This window comes from Astatotilapia calliptera, chromosome 22 (genome assembly GCF_900246225.1).
Source record: "Astatotilapia calliptera chromosome 22, fAstCal1.2, whole genome shotgun sequence".
Lineage (NCBI taxonomy): Eukaryota > Metazoa > Chordata > Actinopteri > Cichliformes > Cichlidae > Astatotilapia > Astatotilapia calliptera.
This window is the reverse complement of record NC_039322.1, coordinates 9,476,285-9,501,202: the sequence shown is the minus strand read 5'-3', so window position 1 is coordinate 9,501,202 and position 24,918 is coordinate 9,476,285. Positions and strand designations below refer to the sequence as shown.

At 39.4% G+C, this 24,918-nt stretch overlaps 1 protein-coding gene across 3 annotated transcripts in view; it reads right to left on the bottom strand.

The window, feature by feature from the left end:
* epha10 (EPH receptor A10) overlaps positions 1–24,918 on the bottom strand; it is a 185,083-nt gene that overhangs the window by 139,639 nt on the left and 20,526 nt on the right. The gene's annotated exons all lie outside the window — the stretch shown is intronic.

Sequence of the window (24,918 nt, the reverse complement as noted above, 5' to 3'; positions counted from 1 at the left end):
AAAGGCATTAACACTGAGAAAGGTTTGACAAAATCTGTTGAGAGTGAACCTGTCCTTTGATAAATGCATTAACACCATCTGTTGAGGATTTAAGCTGGACAAAGCGCTTTCCTTTAGCCCCTGGCTTCACACACAACACACAGAAAACCACAAACAAAACAAAACAGAACCATAGAACTTTTACAAAGAGTCGGGAGAAAAAGAGCACCCTTATTTAGCTTTCAAGAGTGGAAAACAGGAAATGCAGTTTCTTTTCAGCACAGAGAGACAAAATGTAAGCTTTGAAGCTGGTTTCAGCACCACGGACAGCTACATAAGAAGCAGACTGCAGTGAGTGAAAGCCGGCGTAAATCTCCCTGTTTAAAATCAGCCAAATAACGGATACAGCAAAGTTTCTTTAAAGAAATATCTAGGAGTTAAGCTACATTGTGTTGCCTAAGGTACACCACTGAAGGACAATAACTACAACACCATTCAAAAGTCTTGAACCACTCGCATAAGTGGAAATGCAGTATATGAGGCAAAAACAGACCTCATTAGAGTTGCGCAGAGTGCAATTCTAATGATGTTTGAATGTTAATATTTGGTATGAGATCACCTTTTAACTTTTTAGCACAGCCTGAACTCTCTTATGCAAACTTTCTTGGAATTTCTTCAAGTAGTCTTCGGCAATAGATCCTGAGGTTTCTTGAAGGACATTTAAACCTCTTCTATTTTGTGTTTGCTAGCTTTTGTTCAATTCTTAGTAAAAAGTATCCCACACTCCTTCAATAATGCTGAGATCTGGGCTGTAGGGAGGCCAATCCACAGATAGTGCTCCACTGTGTGTGTTTTTTATTCAGGTAAGAATGGCTTCTCGATAGCCACCAGTTGATCCATGTAACGTTTGTACAGCAAACAGTATATGGATCAACTGAAGGGCCAGAGGCACCCCTCAGGTCCTGCGCCGGGTCCTTGCTGGATTTTATTTTCCAGTTTCCTTTCAGATAATGTCAGATGTTATTCATCTGCCATAGTTAATTTTTTTGTCCTGTTACTTCTTCATTTGTCATGTACTTGAATCCGAAATATTATTTAGATCTCTTTATGTTGATATAATATATAATTAAATCATTCAATAGCAACAAAGGTAGATACTGGTACAACGAATTTCAAGATTAAGTATTAGATCAAAATATTCATCAAGAAAGCAAAACCAAAGTAACTCTCATTTTATTAAAAGATCTTAATACCCGTTCTACCAAATTTGAAAAAGGAACCAGAGTTCATTAGCGAGGACGTATCTGAGCAGTCGCACTGAGAACAGTTGTCGTTTTACATTCTGTTCTATGTGGCAGGCGTGCACGAAAGCCATCATCAGCACATTTATCTTAATCTATAATCTAATATCAACATCTGTAGTGACATATGGTGAGCTGCATTAACGCCTGATTTTTAAGGGATTTTGCTGATATTAAAATTAACCATGCTTTAAGCTTGTCTGCTTAAACAGACCCCCACCCCCACTCCACTGGCACACACACACACACACACACACACACACACACACACACACACACACACACACACACACACTGAGAACCAGGCTCTCTTACAGTGTTCTCAACACGTACATCTTTGAGGGAATCTGAGGTGTGACAACCAGACAAAGCCATTTTTTTCCTCCAGACTTCAAGGAACACGCTGTGCAAAGATTGCTTTTTATTATCCTTGAAAGTGCTACTTTCATTCTTGTTACTTGGCTTTAACTTTTATGTTCTGCTTCAACTTTCAACCACTTCAGGAGATTGTAAGGGCTATCAAAAATAACCTGAGCGACACAGACTGCAGTTAGAGACAGACTCCTTGAGAAGTAACAATTTCACCTTATACCGAGCAATTCTTGGTGTAAAGATCTTTGATCACATACGCAGCTGCTACATGACAAATATCTGGCTTCGTGGAAATTAATAACAAGGCACAAGGACATCCTGATGAGCAAAAAACAAAAACCAGAAGCCTACACAGTCTGACTCAGCTGTATAAGAAGTGGTGACTAAAACCTGTGGCTGACTCACGCTCTGACAAGAAGAATATGCACTCTGGCTCAAATGTGTGCAGATGTATCACTATTTACTGTAAATACATTTTCTTTATTAGGGCCCGAGCACTGAGAGTGCGAAGGCCCTATTGTATCTGCTCCGTTTCTTCTTATTATTATTCAGGCAAAACAAGGGCCTTTTTCAGGGCCTAAACATGCTCAAAAACCCTTGAAATTTTGTACACATGCCAGGTCTGGTGAAAAATTTTGTATTTTAATGGTTTTACATATGAGCACTGGGAAATGGCTCTAGAGGGCCACCTATGCCTTGTTAAATGCAGCCCTACAACCACATCGTTTGAGCTACATGTATGAAATCTGGCACACATGTGTACCATGCCAAGACGAACAAAAAAGTCTGGGGGAGCATTGACGCAAACCCAACAGGAAGTCCGCCATTTAGAAGTGAACGTGACATTTTGACTCTAATTTTGCCATTTCCATGCCTCGAACTTTTTCGAACTCCTCCTTGGGATTTAGTCATATAAGCTTCATATTTGGTCAGTGTCAACTACACAACTGGGCCATGTTAAATTGTGGAGCTTTTGAGTTTTCGTTATACGGTGAGGCCGTGGCGCCACGGCGAATTTCGATGACTCGCCATGAAAATCTTATTGCCTCTCATTCTGTCATACATTATCCGATCTGGACCAACGAGCACACATATGATAAGGCTCCGCCCCTGAACATATTTCAACTGCCATTTTTGACATCAGGGACAGCGCCACCTAGTGCCAACAGGAAATGTCATGTTTTACACTTTGGGGTACAGTATTGTGATGGGTGACATCTGCAGCCTCAAATTTCTCCAGGAAAGCCTTAAGGAGTTGGTCTTGGGTTACAGTGAAAACTGTGACTTTTCGCGAAAGGGTGTGACCCCAGCAGCATGGCGAACTTTGATGTCTCACCATGAAGAAACAAATTAGTATAAATCAATGAAATCCAGTTTGATCAGTACCAGACTTTACAGGCATGATGTCAGACCCGCCCTGAACAGATTGATGTGCCCATTGTCAGGAATACGTAGAGCGCCACCTAGTGGCAACAGGAAATGTCATGTCTTTCACTTTGTTGTATTGATTTTCAGAGGTTCATCGTGGCCACCTCGAAAGCGGTGAATATCACCATCAGTCCTTCATGATGCTTCAGTGTGAAAATTGTGACTTTAAACTGAACGGCGCACCCTGGTGGCAACGCGGTTCACCATGAACAATGAAGTGCCTTTTGAGGGGCTTGGAAAGTTTAAAAAGGCGCACACCTCCAATTTGATGAGGGCTATCTTGTTATGTGATCATTTTCCTTGAATAGCGCAAAATGGCTCCACAGCGCCCCCTACAAAATTTCAAATCATCAGCCCCTGCTCTGTGTTTTATGTACGAGTCTGAAACCTGGTAAGTTTATGGAAGATATTGAGATGTACAAAAAAAGTCTCTTGGAGCAATATCCCAAATCCTACAGAAAGTCAGCCATTTTAAAATTAATGTGTAATTTTGGCGACATTTTCCCCACTCATCAGGCACCGTACTTTGACGAACTCCTCCAAGGGGTTTCATCAGATTGACCCGATCTCCAGTGCGTGTAATCTAAAGACCTTTGTGATGTTAAATTGCGAAGCTTTTTACGTTCAGGGAAACGGGGTGGTCATGGCGTTTCAATCACTCGCCAAAAAGCAGTAATCTGCTGTCACTCAAAAAGACAATGTCCAATCTCTCCCAAAGGTCGCAGGCATGATTAGACTCGAGCTTGGAAAGGTTTGTTATGCTATTTGTCAGTAATGGTTAGAGCACCACCTAGTGGGAGGACTATAATCATGATTGAATGAGATGAAATGTTAGCTGGTGGTTAAATGCATGAATTCCATCAATGTGACATCTGATCGGACGTGCTGGTTTTAGGTGTTGGGCATGGCTCGACGTGCCGGGCTGCGAGGGCCCTCATAACGCTGCTTTCAGCTTTAATATTATTATTGTTATTACTATTTTTTCAAGACCATAACTGTATAGAGATTTAATAGACTTCTATGCAATGCTATTGCAGTTTGTATAGCCAAAATCTTCAGAGGACAATGCAGTTTTCATTCTTCTTATTTTGGGATTTGCTTGAAAAGGAGACACTAGAGCACTGGATAGGGATCAGGGAAGCCTTGCTGGAAAATTAAAGATCCTTTACAAAACACTTAATTTCATTGTTTTTGGGTTAACACCAAAGGGTGCCCAAAGCATGCTTCTGTGGTTCGCTGATAACACAGAAGCATTTGGAAAAGATTAGAGAGGGAGAGGGCAAAGGTGCTGGAGAGACACAGAGGAAGGCTGAGGCAGAAGCCAAAAGAGAGATGATGAGAGAAAATAATCAGCAGAGGAGGGCAAAGAGAAGAAAGAAAGAGCCAACAAGTGAGAAAGAACGAAAAAATAACAGTTGGAGAAAGGGCTGGAAAAGGAAAAGGAAGAAGTGAGAAATGAGCACATGAAGTGTACATAAATGAATACGCTGGATAATGCACAAGGGATCGCTATGTCTTCCTGAGCAGTCAGACAGTCAGTCAAAGAGAGACTTGCAGGACAAAGTTGGCCCTGTAATCACACATTGAATACATAAGTCTGGTAATCACAGTGTAGTTAGACAGACTAATGGGCCTTTAAGGGCAGTAGGAAGAGAGAGCGAGAGAAAAGATATCCAGAGAGGATGACAAAAAGTCCGGCAAAGAAAAGCTAATCTGGTGAAGGAAGGGTCATCAAAAGAGGGAAAGGGGAAGGGAGGGAAAGGCAGAGAAAGAACATATGACACAGAAATAAAAGCTCTCGTACGCTGTGACACATGGCCTCAACTTAATAGCCACGACACATTAGTTTTACTAAATAATTTCAAAAGGCTGTTTTGTGAGTAATTACCTTTCAGTGTTTCTTTTTTGTATGATTTTGGTCTCAGGCCTATTTAGGACCCACAAAATGAGGCTGACTTTCATCACCAGCAGATAAAACATGATCCCTGAAGAGTAACAGAGGCTCCTCTGCTTTGATCACACAATGCTGACAGTGTTAATATAGAATACTTCATATGAGAAAAGGACACAATTATGTTGCTAATGTTTTGATGAAAAATTAAAAAACAACAACAAAAAAAGTCATCGTTCTTTATTTTTCTTCTTTTGAGAAATATGTTATAATTAAGATGATATCAGTCACAATTAGCATGGGAAGGCTCAGAAAATTCGACATTGCTTAAGCAAATTCTATCTTTACAACAGTCTTTAAAGTAACAGCTATCACTTTAGCAGCTTCTCTGTCAACCAGTTTGGATAAGATCCATGCAAAGGGATGGCTGAGTGAAATTAGTGGTGGGATTTCAGTGAAAAACGATTTATTTTAAACCAAATTTGATTTTTATGAAACACAAAATGGTAGCATTGGAAGCACATGTCATCATTCTCATTCTCTCTGTATATATTTTCTTTCTATGATCACAGTGTGATCGCTCTCACTTTTGCACTCTCTTTCTTTTTTTATTTATGTATTTTACCTGAAAAGTTTCATTGAAATTGAAACTAAAATGTAAATGTCTCTTTTATCATCCCTCCCCTGGTCTCATCCACACTTTGATCTTTCTCTGATTTCTGCGGTGTACTAATTATCAGCCTTGCTAAAGAGGATGCGACGAGGAAGAGATAGCCGTAGGAGAGAGGTAGACTGCAGCACTCACTTCAAGTATTCACAAGAAAGGGAGGGAATGTGTTGGTGCACCAACAGCAATCTAGAAGAGGTAAACACTAAAATCTGGCCTTTGTCAAGTGTGCAGCCAGCACTTACACAGCTATTTTTTTTTCTTTTTCCTTTTAGTGGTAGACAACAACATGAAGACAGCTCTGTCACAGGGGCCAATTTCAAGGGCTTGCAAGGTTAAGGGTTCCCATTCTTTGATTGAACTAAGTGTGTGCAGCTTTTAAACTGTGAGTAAAAGGCGCACTTCCAGGTACTTAGTCTGAAAAAGGAAAAGGGTAGAAGAAGAAGAAACAGACATGAATCGTAATGATCCACAGCCCTACATGTAATAAATTTGCATTTTGCTCAAATATTCTATAACAGGCTAAATAGTATTTCACTCTGGTGAAACAGAGCTCTTACTAGCCAGCATACAACTGGGAAGACCTGGGGGATCTGGAGGTTCAACCTGCCTATAGAGAAAGCGCTGAGACTGGAATAAGCACAGGCTGCCAATGCTCCATGTGTCAACTGATGTCCAAATATTACCTTTCCTATGTAACATATTCCCATGTAACCCATAAAAACTAACATTTAATCAGGAACACCTTCTTGTAATCTTTCACATAAGGGTAACCAGCTTAGTACCATTTTCCTGTGGGAGAAAGAACAATGACTCACAAGTCAGCATAAGCAGGCAGGTGGAGTGGCAGATGGCATAATCGCACGACCCTTAACCTAAAGCCTGTCCCTATCCTGGATAGGATAGAGAGAGGCTTATTTTCACTTTCATTTTGCTTTTTAACGTTCCCTTTTGGGGTTATGCACTAAACGTACACGGTTAGGTTTAAGAAAAAAAAGTGCTTGGCTGAAAAGCAAGTCTTTCACAACATTAAATACCTTTTAAACTTTTTCTTTTGAGATTTCGTGGATACCACATACACATCCTTGTTACATATCCCAATTTTTCCCCATGGTGTCTTGGTGTCTGTTTCAGAGGGACTCCTGTTGAACTGTATGGGACTATTCAGTGTGTTGAAAGATGCCAACAAAAGGGACAAACACTGCTATAAGATATAATGCCAACGGGTCCTGACAATGTGTGAATATCTAATGACTTGCAAGAGAGATCTGGTTGATATGACAGGTTGAAATCAAGACAAAGAAAGACCTTAAAGGGGTTATGTTGTACTTTTTTTTCCTGCCATATATAGATGATCATGTTACAGTTTCAAAGAGTCAAAGCAATCCCTAGTAGCTGAAAGTTCAAGATTCAGACTGCTCTAAATGTTCAGTTTGAATTGAATAAGCGGAAGAGGATGGATAGACTGATGGATTTAAATGAGAGCACATGAGCAAGAGAGCAAAGCAACCTGCTGTTCAAATCTTCTGTTTATAAGCAGCAGCCAATGAGAAGAAAAGTAGTTTTGAGTGAGGGGAAACACCGTTAAAATGTCTTTTTTAAGACTGGAAGGAGCAAAGAGTCTCCTCAACAGGATTTACAGTGTCGCTCAAGGACAAAAGAACATGGCTGGAACATGGGAGTGTTTAAAAAGAATATATATGTATATATACGCACACACTTCAATGAAAACAATACAGTAATACTGGAGAAGGACAGATAAAAAAATGGATAAATGGATGGGGATATAAGGTACCACATAAAAAACACAAACAGTCACATAAAAGATAAACGCAGTGTATAAACAGACAAATACACCGCCTTCAGTGACAAATGGTGTCAGGGAACGTTCACAAGCACGCACATGCAAGCACACAGCCAGGAGGCAGGATCATAATAGCACTTCCAACAGCAGGGCATATGAACTTCAGATGGGGCTTTCCTCTTAACAGAAGCATTAAATTTTCAGCTTCAGTAATGTGACATACTGCAAAGAGCTTGGGCTGCTCCCTCTCCAAAGTCCACCATGCAATTGCATATATCATTTATGATAATGAGGTGAACGGTTATACGCTATCATTACATAGTGCATATTTCTCATGCACAGAAAGTACCTTTCTAAAAACACAAGCTACAAAATAACCTAAGCGTAACCGATATTCATTTTCATCACAGTTTTTTTTTTTATTGTTAGTCTTTAATCAAAGAGAATTTTAAATATTCAAACAATCAGCAGACTTTTACACAAGTCACACGCCAAGCCGTTTCTCAAAAATGATTATTTATCCTACATTTACATATTGTTAAACTATTACAATATCCCGTTTAATAAAATGATTAAACAGATGCTCAGCTAACCAAAAGCTTTTTACCAAAAAGCCCGGATAATTTGTATAAAAGGCCTCCGTCACATAATCATGCTGGTTTTGCATCTCTTTGTTGTATCAGTGCCTCTAATTAAAGCATAACAGCTGTGGCAGCGGGTCACGATTAGGTGCATATTGTGACATGAAAAGATGCAATAACTCAAAATTGTGGAAATTTGTATCACAATTTTAATTTTGGTTTACGGTCTGTCACTGAAGCCAAAAATTAAAAAAAAAAAAAAAAAAAAAAAAAAATCAGGAAAGGAAACAGATGTTTCATTTTTGAAACAGGCGTGGGTACTGTGATCACTGCAGTCTGAATACCACATAACTACACTAACCCTTCTGGTTAAGGAGCCTCTTATCAACTTTAAAAATTATGAGTATGAGCCTCTGTGTGAACAGTCACAGGATCAAAGCAGTAATGAGGAAAATTATGGGGACGTGTGGAAAAAGGTCGATGTCCTGCTATCTGGAGAATTTATAAACATCCTGCAAAATGGTTTAAGTACATGACATTGGTATTGTTAGATAAATCAGCTGTTTTTCATTTTCAGTTAATGATGTGTACTTTTTGTTACACTTTATTTCCAGTTGGTTCAGTGAGAGAAGAAACTGTATTTGAGCACATGATCTGCAGTTTGGTGAAAATTTAATATTTTAGTTTAATATTTTCTTTTGGCACAAAAATAATATTTAGGATTTTTTTGTTTGCATATCCTGTCAGTTAATGAAAGAAATTTTAAATCCATCTAATATCTTTGAAGAATTATGATTTATGCATGTATGATCTTCTGGTGCTAACCAGGTGGGCTGTAACAAAGGTAGTACGGTGATTTTGTTAACAGGGGATTTGGCTGATAGGTGTTAAAGTGTTAATCCTCTTATAGTTTTAAATGCAGATTGAGTATTAACTTCAGAAATCCACTTTGAATTAAATGATTAACAAGTGTGTAAGTGTGAGAACATATCTAGTACAGTCAAAATGCCTGTGTTTTCTTACAAATTATAAAAGAAATTGTTTTGGGCAATCGCACAAAAGGACGAGAACAGATATATTCACAACACAAGCAGTTTAGAGCCCAGAATGACATAATGAAATATATTTTACAAAACATCACAAAAGACTGTATATAAGCTCCATGTCTCTCCATGCCCACCTTACCTTATCTTCTCCTATAATTATTAGTTTTTCCTTTCTATTTCCCCTTCTTCCTACCTCTTTTGCAGTGCCAGTCTTGAATCTGAATGACCACCTGTTAAGACAAATAGCTTGAGGAGGAATAAAGCGAGTGTGTGCTTATGCATGTTTGTGTGTGCTTTAGGGAATGAAAGAAAAGAGTCATTGAGTGAGTTAGGGAGACAGCAAAAGCAGAGCGTGTTTTGGAGGGAAAAAAGGAGTAAAGGATAAAAATTGCAGAGAGTAAGGACTGATTGTAAAAAGAAAAAATATATAGTCTGGCACCAAGGCAGGAAAACGAGACCCTATTACAGTAATTACACTGCCACACTTTAAAAGGGGCCCTGCAGTACAGGTTGTTTGTTCAAGCAGCTTATTAGAAGCAGTGATTTTATTTTAAAACTAAGCAAGTTCGAGTGGCTGTGTACATGAATGTATGTGAAGGTTACACAATTATGAGATGAGAGATGAGATAGCCTTTGTCAGTTGCAGGTCTTTCGCCCACAACCGAGATGACAGACCTTGCTGACCGTACGTACAATACACAAACATCACATTGGGGAGACAGGTCAGGCTAGGTAGCGAGGAAAAAAAAACATCGAAATGTGTAACACAAAAGGATAATACAGGAATGCACAGATATCAACACACCATAGCACAATAAACACAGACAAGCAACATGGGAAAGTGTTCAGTGTGTACATCTGATCTGGGACCGCTGCAATCTTCGACTGCGCCTCCAGCTGACCCGATGTCCACATCAGAGGAGAGGTAAGCGTTGGAGGTGGCGTTGGATCCGGGGTAGGGAGCGTGATGCGTCAGTGAGTGCTTATCAGTATCAGTATATGTATGTGTGTGCGTGTCCATAGTTCAGCTGAGACACTGTCCTTCGCCCTGCCAGGCTAAGTAAACCGTCTTCCAGCCAACCCAGGTGGCCTTGCATGGAATGGGAAGGAACAGACTCAACACAGTCGTTATCAGGGAGTTGTTGTTCGGCTCCAGCCTTGAGCCCACAGCTGGCGCCGAAGGGGTCGCCGGATTATGATGGTTATTTTTCCTTTGCAACAACTCATGAGAATTTCAAGCTGTTCTTTAACACTCCGACACTGGTCTCTCAATCTCCCGTTGGATAGCCACGAGTTTCTCCATGATGGTATTAACCTTCAGTTCCGTGGTCTTGTCATTCTTTTGCTCAAAGAGCAGATTCTGAGACCTCACGACCGCAGTTAGCTGTTCCAAGATGTGATCCAACTTCCACTCAGAGGTGTTGTTCTAAGTGGACTTTTCCTTGATGTAATCCAATGTACGCTCAGAGGTCTTATTCTGAGTATTCACTGCAGCCGTAAGCGCCTCCAAGCTCTTAACCATGCTGCACTCAGTGATCCCATTCTGAGAAGTCTCGCCTCATCCCATCGGTTCAATCCCAGCGGGCAGCCTTGGGGGGGGTCTGAACAGCCGGTTCCGCTTTCTTAATTCTCCGATAAGCCAGGGCCAGGCCAGCTCCGATCAGCAAGAACCCTGTTATCATGGTTCCGAATAGGTAGATATCCTCAGCGTCCTCGATCGACAGTCCCGCCAGGCACACGATCCTCCATGTCTGCCACCCATCCAACGTCTCGTTGAGAAAAGGGTGTCAATAGCATTCAGAGACCAGTTGATCAAATCCATAATTCTCTTTTAGGTTTTTGAAACAGACTGTGAGAGAGTGTTCCAGTGAAAGTAATACAAAAAACACAAGTCTAGACAAGGACATGAGAACTAAGCAGGGAAGATAAGGGAGAGGAGAGGAGAAAAAGTGCGTCCGCCTCCTCCGAGAGCCAAAAGAAAATTACTATCACATATTGTCTGTGAAGGTTCTCGGTCATCCAGGTCATCGTAGTCAAAGGAGCTTGCAAAGAAAAGCGTCTGGACTTCTTTAAGTTGCTTGAAGACCTAAAGGAGAAGCTGGAGGATTATCATGCGCATGATAAGGTGGGGCCAGGTTTCACAATGAGCTCACCTGAAACCCTGGCTGATTGGGACCCACACCCAGTTTCACACCTTGGCTCAGGCGATTAGAGGATCATCAGGGGGTCCTTTTGTCCCTCTGTGGGGGGATACTCCCACTAGGTTTAAATCTGGGACTCCCCACCATTTGACCTTAGAACTGAAGAAGCTTTTCGGATGAGAGGTGAAACGTCTTCAAACAACTTAAAGAAGTCCAGACGCTTTTCTTTGCAAGCTCCTTTGACTATCACATATTGCGACAAACCTGAACTTCTCCCACTGGTATCCTATATAAACTGAGCATCCTAATATCTAATTATGAATTACAACCATTACAACCATCAAGGCAAAGTGAGCTGATAAAAAAAATCTTGAGTTGATTCCAAAGGTTCAACTTGTATTTGGTCACTATTCTCTGGAGGTCAAAAAGAGATGTCAATGCAACTGAAGATGGCCATTCATTAGGCTAAAAAATGAAAATAAGGACGCCAAAAGGGCAAAAAAAGAAATGATATTCATTAATGGCCGAGTCCGTCACCTGATTTCAACCCAACACATCATGCTTTTCAGTTATTGGAGACAAAACAGGAGTAAAGCAGAGCGACCCCTAAACAAGCAGCAACTGAAGATGCCTGCCATGAATGCCTGGCAGGTCAAGGAAGGAAACAGTATTTGGTGATGTCCATGGGTTCCACTCAAGTATTAAAAAATATCCACACATTTAAAATTTTACTTTATAAATTTTAGTTTATCCAATTACCTTTGAGCCTCTATACAATTGGGAGGGCTATTTATGGATATTACTTTAATTAAGATCTTGTGGTGTTGGAGAAATAAATCTTTTTTTTTTTTTGACCAAATGATTTTGACCTTTGACCAGGAGACTTTGACCCCAGTCTCCTGGTCAAAGGTCATGTTTATTTGTGCCCCACCATCCTTTGTGCAACATAATGTACATGTATTTATATCTCTTTATGTCTACAGGTCTCCTCAGACTGTAGTAATAAATAATCAATATCAACTGTCTGAGAGCTATGTCTGCTCCTGCTTTTTTGGTTGAAAAAACATGAAAAGTTACAAAGCTCTAAGAAACAATAGTCAAGCACAAGGGGGAGAAATAAGAGAAATGAGAACCATAAAAAGACTCGTACTAAAGGAGGAAACATGCTGATAGATCAAAAGTGAGTGACAAAGCAAAAGACATACAAAGGGGAAAATAGAACAGAGGCCAAAGAAATTTATTTTGTTTTGTAGGGTTGTAATTAGTTGTCTTGATTGATAGTGAGGGCGGTGAGAGTGCTGTCGGGTCGCATTGTTACAACAAAGCGGCTTCCAGCTACAGGGCTGAGAACAACTGGCAACAAAGTTGAAAGGCAAACTCATGCAAAGCGGATCGTGCGGCATACAGTGCATGAACAGGACGCGAGTCCAATGGATATACTGACTGTCTACTGGTATCATGTCAGATAGATGAAGCACAATGCCAGAAAGATGGAATAATATAGAATTGGTATTATGTGTCCTTCATTTTCTTTTTGAGTGGCTTTGATTCCACCATTTACACTATTCTCAGCACAGGCTATAGCACATGTGGCCAAGTAGACAATTGTGTGATTTCCAGTTGTTAATTAGCTTATAAAATACATTGTAGGGAAGTTAAACAGTAGTAAAAATTAACCCCATAATTATTTTCCATAAAAATGCTGTTTCTACAGTTCAGTTTTAATTATACATACATATATATATATATATATATATATATATATATATATATATATATATACATATATATATATATATATATATATATATATATATATATATATATATACATATATATATATATATATATATATATATATTCAAAATATACATTTAAAACAGCAATCACCTCAAAGCATTTAGTGTTCTAAGATAAAGAACCTATATTGATATATGATATTAGAGAGAAAACACAAGCACTTGGCAACAGTGGGAAGGAAAAACTCCCTTTTAACTGGAAAAGCGCTCTGACAGAACCAGAGTGATGTACTGTGACTCACTGAGCTTTGAGAGGAAAGAGAATAAAAGAGTGTATAGAGAGTCAGAGACAAAAACTATGGAAGAGAAAAGATGAAAGTTAATGACATACAGTAGTGGCATTTAAACACTTAAAGAGCAGAGAAGAATATGGTTCATTATCACCTGAACCAGCCCTTACTATAAGCTTAATCAAACTACAAGGTTTTAAGCCTAATTTTAAAGGTTTAGGGGAAACCCAAACTGAGAGCTGGTTCCACAGGAGAGAACCCGGATAGCGGACGTTTTCCACTCTACTTTTGGAAACTCTAGGAATCAAAAGTAAGTCCACATTCAGAGAGCAAAGTGCTCTAATATCATACTATAATTATTTTAAGATATTAGATCTCTAAAAGTCTGTAATGACTTTCCAACATCCCACACCAGTGTCCCATTTAGTAATAAAAAAACAAATAAATAAATATTTGAAAATTACTGAATGATATATTATTGGCAGACGTGCCTTTACAGTAAAAGCCACAACTTAATGCATCCAGCTATTTGTATATTTGTACGTGACATAAAAAGTCAAAGTATCTTCTTTTCTTTTTTGACTGCTGCATAGTCTCACCATGTTTTTTATCAGGGATGAGCCTTTTAAAAAGAACAAGTGGACCATGCAAGAAGAACTATTTAAAGGATGGACAAAGTGGTTAGTGAAGGGAGAAATATAGAGACCACTTCAGGAATAGTCACAGCACTAAAAGGAAAACACTGCCAAAAAAAGCAGAAATATTTCACAACAAATATCGACTGGGTAACCAGCACGCTTGTAGAAATTTACAAACTGAAGGGAGAAGATGAAAAAAAAAAGACAAAATAAGAAAAATAATGTTTCCAACATCACAGAGTGACTCAGGAGCTGTGGGTTTATATCCCATCAGATGAGCAGCATAGCACAGCAGAGGTTTGCCATAACCCAAGTCAACTAAGTTAACAGTTTGTTCGTATCATTAGCATTTGGAGCACTAAATAATTTCCGCTTGAACATCATCAGTAATTGTTCTGCAAGCTGCAAGACTGAGTTCTATAATACACTGATACTGCACTGTAAAGATGACACATGAAACCAACAGACACAATAAAGTGTATACATCTACCAATTCTGGTGGAAAAAAAATGTAGCTACTTATTATTAATAAACTTGAAGTAAAAAATAAAAAATAAAAAAAGGCTTGATGTTTTTATTAAAACACAATTAGGTGACAAAAACATATTTAAGAACTGGCCTTTTTGACCTAAACTAATATATAACATCAGTAATATCCATTATTTTCCATGACACTAAAGTAACCACATTTTTCCATTTTATGGTATGCGGTTTATTATTTAAGAATTATAGCAGCATAGAGCACATGTGCACATAGCAACGGTAAGGCGATCATTCATTTGCTAAATGTGCATAAGTGTGGAACTCAGTGAGCCAGCATTAAATGTACTTGCATAACATAATAGTTCCCAGAAAACATGGCTACACATGGTGACAAGTTAATTATAAAACAGAAGCTGCAGTGGCTTTTATGAGTAGACGCATGGATGGCTACATTTGTACTTGTGAAAAAACAAACAAACAAAAAAACTAGAATGTCACTGACAGATTGAATACAGAGAAGCAAACTTCACTATTTTTCTCTGTGACACTCATATTCACAGACATATAATTATGTGCCCATGTTGCAGTGACAAACTAAAGCATCATAATTTTTCGAGTGCAAAAGTCTGCTTCAAATGTCACCAAAACACAGAGTTATAATATCTGTGCACATAAACATGTTTGTTGTTTGTGTGTGTGCGTGCGTCTTTTTACATGCACATTCACAGAGGTACTAACGTAGGAGTGTGCACCTGGTTTGTGTGCCTTGCATGATTGGATTGTAAAAAATGAATGCCTAAATTTTCCAGATCCATTTCCTACCCCGTGCCTTTTTTTTCTTTTTTTAATGCTGAAATGTCTTACTTGCCAATCGTTCAGGGCACTTTTAAATAATAAAAGCCTGTATCTTTGCAGTGTGCCGCTACATCTTCCATCTTCTCCTTTAGCCTCTCGTCAGTCCAGCCAGCAGACTGCATTATTTAACTAGACACTCATTCAGGGCTTTAACACAGCTTGCCAGGGCCTTATACTTTAATGTCTGTGCAACAAAGAGTGGGGAAAAAAAAAAAACCGAACTGACTGAAATAAAACAGAGACGTGATTGTGACAATTGGAAGGAAGTTTTTGGCTGGCAAGTACTCTTGTAAAGTTCATGCTTTACAACTTGACAACCCATTTCCCTCCATCTTTTACTGCTGTCCACTTTATTTGTCTTTCTGCTCTCCATTTCGATTAATTTTTCCTTTATTTTTCCATTCTTTCTTTCCTCATGTCTTTCCATTTACCTCCTCTGATTCCTTCATTCCTCCCTCTCGCTTATTCATAAGAGAGATGAGGGGAGGGAAGAGCTGTTACATAAGTGAAGCGGAGCTCCAAGGTTTTGTGCTGACTTTGTTTTCCCTCTGGTTCAATTTGAGAACCACTTTAGATTAAATTAGGTCGTCTTCTTCTAAATTCACCTCTCCTCAACTCTTTCATTTCCCCCCTCTGTGCTTCACTGGAAGCTCTTTCTCTCTGTTTTTTTTTTTTTTTTTTACTTGATGACACCTGAAAAAGTGAGAAGCATGTGCAGCAGAACTGTCAACGATCTTATACAGCCAAAACCACAAAGAAAACCATTATGTGCACCTTAAATAATTTAATGCACAGTACCATCAACATAACATTTTTTTCTTTTTTACTGTACCCATGAAACTGTCCACAGAACTAAAAATGAACGTAAACACACTTTTCCAGAGCGATAACACTGTTGGTTTTCCCTCTCCTTCTTCCCATAGTGCACTGCAAAACAAACAGAGTGCTTTGCAAAGGTAAACATACCATACTGTCACTTAAAAGCAGCCACACAAAAATCACTAGAGAAAACTTCCACAGATATTTTATAGAGACACAAATTCCAGTTATGCATGGGTGGCAAGCAGGTTTCAGCTCACACTCAGTAAAGACATTTAATTTATGTATTTTACCAACAAGCAAGCTTTAACTTCAAAGATCACAGACTTGGCCAAAACAGCCTGCAATTTGCACGATTGAGTAATCCTTTGCAGAGTGAAACGTTATAGGACTGCTTCTTATAGCCTTATACTGATATCTACAGTATTTACTTTTTATCATTTTTCCCAGGGCAACAAGTAACAACATCTATATTTTTATAAAAACTGTAAATTGATTTCCCTACATTAACCTACACATGAAGGTTGGGGTTAGGTTATTAGGTCATGACTTGCTTCATATGTTAGACTACGGTAGCTCTGATGTCACACTCCCAGTGTGACCGGCAGCACTCATGTATCAAATGAATATAAACCAGTAACTCGGCTTTGTTTTATTCAAAATGGACTAAATGTTATTATTTCTTCTTCTTGTTGTGCCCTACTTAGTATTATGACTGAAACACAGGCACATATTTGGATGTATATGGACCAAAGACACACAAACTGTCAACCTTACTCAACCCTCTCTCTATAAGCAGTAATGCATAAAGGACATTTGTTTCTGTGTGCTTCATATCAACTCAATTAAAAAAAATCATATCTTTCTTAAGGCCATGACAGGAGTATATTGTTTTGACAGGGCAGTAGGTAAACTGGGTTAATTCATGTGCATTAGTGGTCTGGTGAGAAGGTACGAGGGGACTGATCCATATACCGCCATTAACCTTAACTTTACGCTTGCTGGTTGAGCCTATTTTTAGATTGTGAGCTCCCCTGATGCAATTCATTAAAAAAGAAAAAAAAAATTTTTTGAACAAGCCAGCCATTCTACTACAACAAACTGCAGTCTTTAGTAACAACCAGGAGCATATTGAAACATTTAAAAGCTTACTCACTCAATTTCTGCTCAGTTCCAATACAAACAGTCCCCAATCTGCTGTTGATTATCATGTAACATTCAAATTTTCTCACCAGAAAAAATCAAAACAAACTATACTGCTATATACCAGCAGGGTAAACACGAGTGTAATTGATAACATCACTCATAGTCCTTCTCTGTTTAGGCATCATGCACGATGGCTCACTGGAAAAGTTGTATTAAACCTGCTGTGGTATGTCAATTGGTCATGTGGTTTGGATGTACTAATCCCTTAAGCTTGATAATACTGCTAAATTATCCTCTTACAACATTAGTAATATAGTGATATAATCATCCAGTTGTTATGTGTGTTCGTAGGTCATCCCGTCTCCATCAAGGGCCCTTTGTCCTTATTCTGTTCTAACCACTGCTATATAATTCAGCAGTCCACTAAAAAAGTCAGTGCTCTGGCAGCTTCAGGGATCCTGCAGCTTGATTCTTTCTTACTGCCTTGTCCTGTCTTGTCTTTTCTTTTCCCCAAAAGCCACCTCATGTGTCTTGTAGCTGCCCTCCGGCATACACTTCTTACCAAACCTCTACTCTTTGATTCTTGCTCTGTGTCTTCTTGTTCTGTCCCCTTCTCTTCCTCCTCTTTACCTTGAGTGACATCACAGCCTCACTTTGCACACCGGCAATTCATCCGTACTCTGTGTTCCTATCATCTGAGTTGTGTCAGTGCCACATCTATGGGCCCACGCAGCCAATGCTGGCTCCCTGCGGGCCAAGCACCCATTATCCTCGGGATCGATTTCTGCTGCATCGATGAGCGATTGCAGCCACGACACTGAAGAGATAAGGGGAAAGAAGGGTAGACAGACAGACAAATGAATGGGAAAAGCAGGAGGAGAAGGAGGCACTGGAGATGAAATGAGGTGAGTGATAGATTAAGCAAGGTGAACGGAGAGCAGAGAAGTAAGAAAATACAAGAGAGTAGCATGGAGGGAGAAGATGATGGAAGGAGAGAAGGTAGCCATTGCGGGACTATTCGTCAATAGCCAGCAGTGTGACCTTAGGGATCGATGGGGCCGGACAGCCAATCAGTCGATATGCTCCATAACTAGCACCGCTAGGCAGGGGCAGAGAGAAGAGCGAGTGATCATAGCAGTCAATAGACCAGAAAAACAGACCAGTGTTCAACTCTGACACGAGTCTATCAAAATACTATTGAACAGTGATTTAAGGACAGCAGGGATGGGACATGATTAAATCAGATGTGAGATGGAATATTACAAAAAAGAAAAGATTTTAACTAATTTCGTGCATTCACTGCATGACTGCCTTCATAAGGAACACAGCAGGAAATCTGCAGAAGTAGAAATTCCAAGGAACTAAACAGTAGGCAGGGCTAGAACTACAGGGTTTTAGAGACAATGTTAGATTGGTAGACTAGAAACCATCTGCAGAAGTCACCAAAAAAAGGATGAATGAATAACTAATTGTAACATATAGATTAAATAAGGTATTTTTAAAATGTAATTTGAAGGGCATGTTGGTCCTTTTTGCTGAATACTGGTTTAGACTGTGGAGGTAAAAGGTTAAAAAAAAGAAAAGGAAAACCAATTTGAATAATAAGTGGAATTCTTCAATCAGTGCTTGTATGTGAGGTGAGTTCTCTTCATGCAAATTCCACCACAAGTAGTTTTTATCTTTTAAAGAGCTTCCCAAGTTTGTGTATGAGCACAGGGACAACGAGCTCATTTGTAATGACCCTGTAATGATCTTGTTGTGCAGCTGGTGATGTTACAGTCATATCAGATGGGAGCTCATCAGAAGAATCGAGCCGGCTGCTCCACGAGAGATGTGCTGCACTCACTATAATATAAAGAAGCCAAAAACAACAACAAAAGAAATCTGGGGACATAAAAAGGTGGTGGTCCATTTTTGATAAGCACACAAGTAAACACATGCATACACAAACCAAAAGAGGACTCCCTGGGAAATCATGATTATCAATTATCAAGCCAAGGCGATAAATAAATAATGCACAGTGGAGCAGCAGCAGAAAGCTGTGAGCGGTTAGAATGCCAGATTATGCCAAACCACAGCAGCAGCAGCAGTAGGTCAGTAATTAATGAAATCAAAGAGCTGCTCTAATGAGAGACAAAGAGCACTTCCCTTACTGATGACTCCCCCCTTGGGTAAACAAGAACCCAACAGGACAGAATGCAAAACCAGGAAAGTGCACACTATGTGTCTGTGCAAACACACACACGCAAAGTTGATTTTCACAAACAATAGGTGTAAACACGCCAGGGCAGAAATGAACAGTTTAAATCACAAGCGCACACGCAAATTAAAAAAAATCGTTCCAGTCCGGCGAGAGGGCACAGCCAGCTTATGTTCCTCATTTGTACCACTGTTTGTTAAGCGCCACAACCCTGCCTTTCTCCTCCTCTTCATCCTCCCACCAGCCATTATCCCATTTCATTTCTCCACAGCATATTGTTTATTTACTTATCGCCGGGCAGATAATAGAACATAATTAATCTGCTAATTCCTCATTTTTGTACGAACCAATTCTAATGTTTATGCAAATGGACAGCAAAGCAAGACTGGCTCTACAGCCTGAGCTGACAAGCTGACTACTGGATTTAATTATCAGGGCTAATTACTTGTTTTCCTCTAACTGCTAACCACAGGGCCACTGTTACTACACTTCCCTGGGTGCTAATGCCTGCGGCAGCTGCTGATTCTACTGGAAGGACCAAGTGGTGAGAATGCACCACGGGAAACAAGGATGTCTTTTTCTCAGCTTGCCATTTTAAATTATCAGTTTGTTGTCTGTCATAGTAGGATACAGTTGTGGGTACACGGTAAGACACTTGGTTAGTTGATTATTGGACTGAAGACTGAATGGAAGCTTTTTCAGTTTTGGAAATTGGTGCCGTTTTAGTCCCAAAAACCTGATGAAATTTGGTTAAACAATCCAGGGAACTCTTGCATATGACAACAAAAATAAATAACATGAGCTGAATATTTAGTAAAAAGGTTCTTTTCTTTTTTTTAACCCTTAGATGCACACGTGGGGTCAAAAATGACCCCATGGGTTGTTTTTCTTCAAAATCTTTAAAATAAAAGTTGTAATATATTCATATTCCAGGTATTCCTCATAAAATATGTTTGTAACATGAGGCCATTTGCATTTTTATTAATTTTTTCATTAATTAAAAAAAAAATGCTGTTTTTGAATCACTACCCCACTCTTCCACAAGTGGGGTCAAAAATGACCCAAGCAGTTCCTATCGAATCTTCTATGAAACTTTCATTCTTAGCAACTCTGACTGTCCCACTTACACATCTGACGGATCAAGAATTAATTTTTACACAGTAACATACATGATTTATAGTCAGGGCTGCACATAAGTGGTTCGCTGTCAAAATAAAAGTATTCCCGGAAATTAATAGAATACGCACTTCTTCTGCGGTGGAGGAACGCCAAAGTAATTGCTTACGGAGCTTGCTTCTTCGACATCTTTAGAGTTCTGAACAAATGTCTGTCCTCCTCCAGAACATCTAATGTACGCAAACGAGCGCTCCAACTTCTTATCTGGTGCACGTCTTTTATTTTGACAGCAAATGCGCACCTGAGGACCATTTTTGTACAGCCCTATTTATAGTTTCCTGTGCATTTCAAACATTGTCCTTTATGATTTTTTTTTTAAATACCTAAAGTAACATGGCTGCTATGAGGCCAGCTAGGATCCCTGTGGACCTTGCCCTATAAATGATCCCGGACGGATGGGATGAAGAGCCCATCGGAGGCACTGACTCAGAATCTGACATCTCAGATATAGAGGACCCAGACTACTGTCCCCCCCGCTGGACAAGGCCAGTCAGATACAGAGGAGTCCTCTGATGAGTCCTCTGAAGAGGAAATGAATATTTAGTCTAACAGAATGAGCCCCTCTTACTGCTCTAGCCACAATATTCTGAATTAGTCGGCCAGGGCTTGCACCTGGGTTTAGTACTGTCTCCCCAATAGATGCATGGAAGATGTTCATGTCTGATAATTTAATAAAAGAGGTGCTGTCATACACAAACATGGAGGCACAAAGAGTAGTCACAGACAGGGGAAAAGAGTGGAAAAATATAATCAAACATAAGCTCCTGGCCTTCATTTGATTGACCATTCTCGCAGGAAGTGAGAAGAACTGGGATGTACCAGTCAGTGTGTTTTTTGGGAGTCCTCTATAACCCATTGTACAAGGCCACTATGTCAATTCAAAGATTTAAAGATATTTGCCGTTTCTTGCACTTTGATGACAAGAGGACCAGAGCCTACCGACTGAAAACAAACCACATGGCAGCTTTCTGCTACATATGGGGCCTGTTGCTGGTCAACTGCAGGCAGAAATTCATCCTTAGTGATTGTGTTACAGTGGATGAATAACTTGTGCCTTTCAGAAGGAAGACCCAGCTTCTGCAGTATATGCAGAGCAAGCATACAAAAGTGATACAAAAACTGCAATTTCTTAAAATTAATGAAAAAACTAATAAAAATGCAAAGGGCCTCATGTCACAAACATGTTTTATGAGGAATAGCTCAAATATGAAAATATAACAACTCTTTGTTTTAAAGATTTTGAAGAATAACAACCGAGTTTATAGCAAAATGCATTGTTTCTATTTGGGGTCATTTTTGACCCCACTCGTGGAAGAGTGTAGGTATTGGTAGGTTGTGCATCCAAGGGTTAAATTGGTGGCCTTTTAAATTTCTGACCACAGAAAAAACTGCTAAAGTTTGTCTGCAGTCCCTGTAATATTAGACCAATAGTCCCCAACCATTTTTTGCGCCACGGACCGGTTTATGTCCAACAATATTTTCATGGACCGGTCTTTAAGGTGTCGTGGATAAATACAACAAAATAAAACGAGCACCGCTACCCAAAAAAAAAAAAAAAGAGATTTATTAATAACACACAGGGAAACTGAGTTAACAATAAAAACCAATAAAAACCCTGAAAACCATAAATTTGACACCCAAGCCTCCAGTCTCACGGCCCGGTACCAAACAACTCACGGTGTTATGACATGCATAGGTTCTTTCTCTTCAGCACCCTCTGCTGGTCATAATGGGAATACTCACCAGCTTTTATTTTGGTGGGGTTTTTCTGTGTTCCTGTGGGTAGAGGAAACAGGAAGCTGGTCGCTTGTTAGCCTGCAGAATATGTTGTTGCTCTTTAAAACGTTTCTGCCTTGGAGAGTTATTGCTTGTGAGTATTAATGTACCACATGTTTACAAGTTTATTTGGTGCATTTTTATTACATAGATTTGTTTAGAAACCAGTTATTTCATCTGCTATGTTTATCTTTGAGGAAGCTAAACTCGCTAAGTTGTATTGTGATCAATACTGAGTCGCTGTTGATTACACATACTATATAACAGTATAGTTCGTATCCTAGAAGTGTGTGTAAAAAGGAAAAGACATCTTGTGACATTTACTTTGTGTTTGTTTTTAGTTTTACGGGAAGAAAAGGATGTCAATCATTGAACTACTGACGAAGTAAAAAGCCTTAAACTTACTTCCGCCTCCAATGTTCATTGAAACCGTTAGCTGTCTGTCAAGTTGGGCAAAGGGACGCACAATAAGGACAGAACACACGGACTGGTACCGGTCCGCAGCCTGGGGGTTGGGGACCGCTGTATTTACATTTCTGCTATGGAATAACAACAAAAGAAAATCTCCAATATGATGTATATGTGCAGTGAGTGAACTCTAATTTATACTTTTTTGGGGGGGGGGTTTGTTTGTTTTTTTAAAAGAAAACTATCTGATGAAAGAGCCACAGAAGATATGAAATCATAAGGCATAATTAAGCATGATAAGCTCGAGAAGAGTTTAGCTCCTTGTTTAATTTTGATGGAAGTGTATAAAGTCATTCACACAGCTACGTGTTTACCTATATCAGTCCATTATCTCATTCAGAAGATGTACCATGACCACACACACACACACACAGACTAGTTTTGAGTGCGTATCGCTTCCCATGTTGGTTTACACATGCATGGATACGTGAGGTAAACGAGCCAAAACCACGTCCTCAGGACAGACGTGGTTAGCAAGAGAAGCGATGTGTTGAGTGATAAAATCTGCAGATGGGGCCCCGGGCAATTATAGTTCATCAACATGACAACTCAGCTCCCACTCATCATGCCACATTAATACACACACACATACACACATGGAATATTTACTCAGAAACAACATTTCCATAACCAGTCCTGACTAATAGGTCTGAGAGGTTGGCCTTTTAAAAATACACAAGTAGGTCTAATTTTAAAAAAAAGTGGCACGTACACAGAATCTCGGTTCTGTTATCTGTAATGTTCTCAAATTATAGAAGACATAGTTACATGTAATTTAAGTAAGGGTAACTGGTACCAGGTAGATTTTTGCACTTTAACAAATAAATACAAAAAAACATCATTGAAACTCAATGACTTCCATACATTTAACATAAACTTTTATCCTTTCCATAACCAGGTCGGGTTTATACATAAACAACACTAAATATTTACCACAGAACTGTCATATGACTAAATGGTCTCGTATTAGAAACAATAACTTAAAAATAATCATGTCATTCTTGCAAATGAATGTTTTGCAATTAAATTTAAGTGACTTGTGGATTTAAAAAAAAGCTTGTTAATTAACATAAAAACCACTTAAACCTTCAGTTATTAGAAGATGAAGACAGACATTTGGCATTTTTGTCACATTAAATTCTAAAACAGGCTAAGAAAGTCCACTTCTTGTTTTTCTGCATTAAAGTATCACAGCAGCACACAGACAAACACTTTGCTGCTTTTCTAAATCAGGTGTCAGGGCCTGCAGCTGGTGTTGTGCCCTGTGCAGGTTAAAAGGGAAAGGTCATCTCTTTTGACCGCTAAATGTACCTTCAACACCTTGTATCGAACAATCACAGCATCAGGCACAGAGCTCAAAGGTCACAGTCCCAGGAGCTTTAGCCCATTGAGTGAGGGGTTGCATCGGCACGGTGAAACTGCGCACGAGCCAATCAAGACACACTCAGCAGCATAGAGTAATTTAATCAAATGTATGTACACCTCATTTTACACACCAGAAAACCTCCAGGCTTTTTGTACCCCCAAATGAAATTCAGGGATGATGGATTGAGTGAGGGATTTGTTCACGCCTTTTAGCACTTACACCGATGGCTATAAACAATTTTGATATGGGAAGAAAACCTAACCAACCATCACATGACCACGGATTGGAGTTTGTAAGAAAATTAAAGGAGTGAAGAGTGATGACTGGATCGATAATGCAGTTAAGTTTAAACTATTTAAATTAGGGATTTTGAAACCAGGCTTTACTCGTTACTGTCTATCTTTTATGCTTTCCAATTTCAGTGTAAAGATGGAGGTAATGTATGTGACTACTTATATGTGCTATTCGTTTCTGCTAAACGACTATATAATAACCTTTGAGAATCACAGTCTGGCATCATTTACTTCACGCACAATTTACTATAAACTGTTACCAATATGTCTTACAGTCACCACTGGGTTAACTTCCTCACTCTGGACTCCAGGGAGCAGTTGGTTCCATGAAGTAGGTCCTTCATCTGCCACAGATCGCTTATGGTCATGTTATAGATGGCTAGAGCGGAAAGAACGGATGGAGGGAAGACGGGAGATATCAAAAGGGGGGACAGAGGGGTGGGTCAGGAGGAAAGCGCG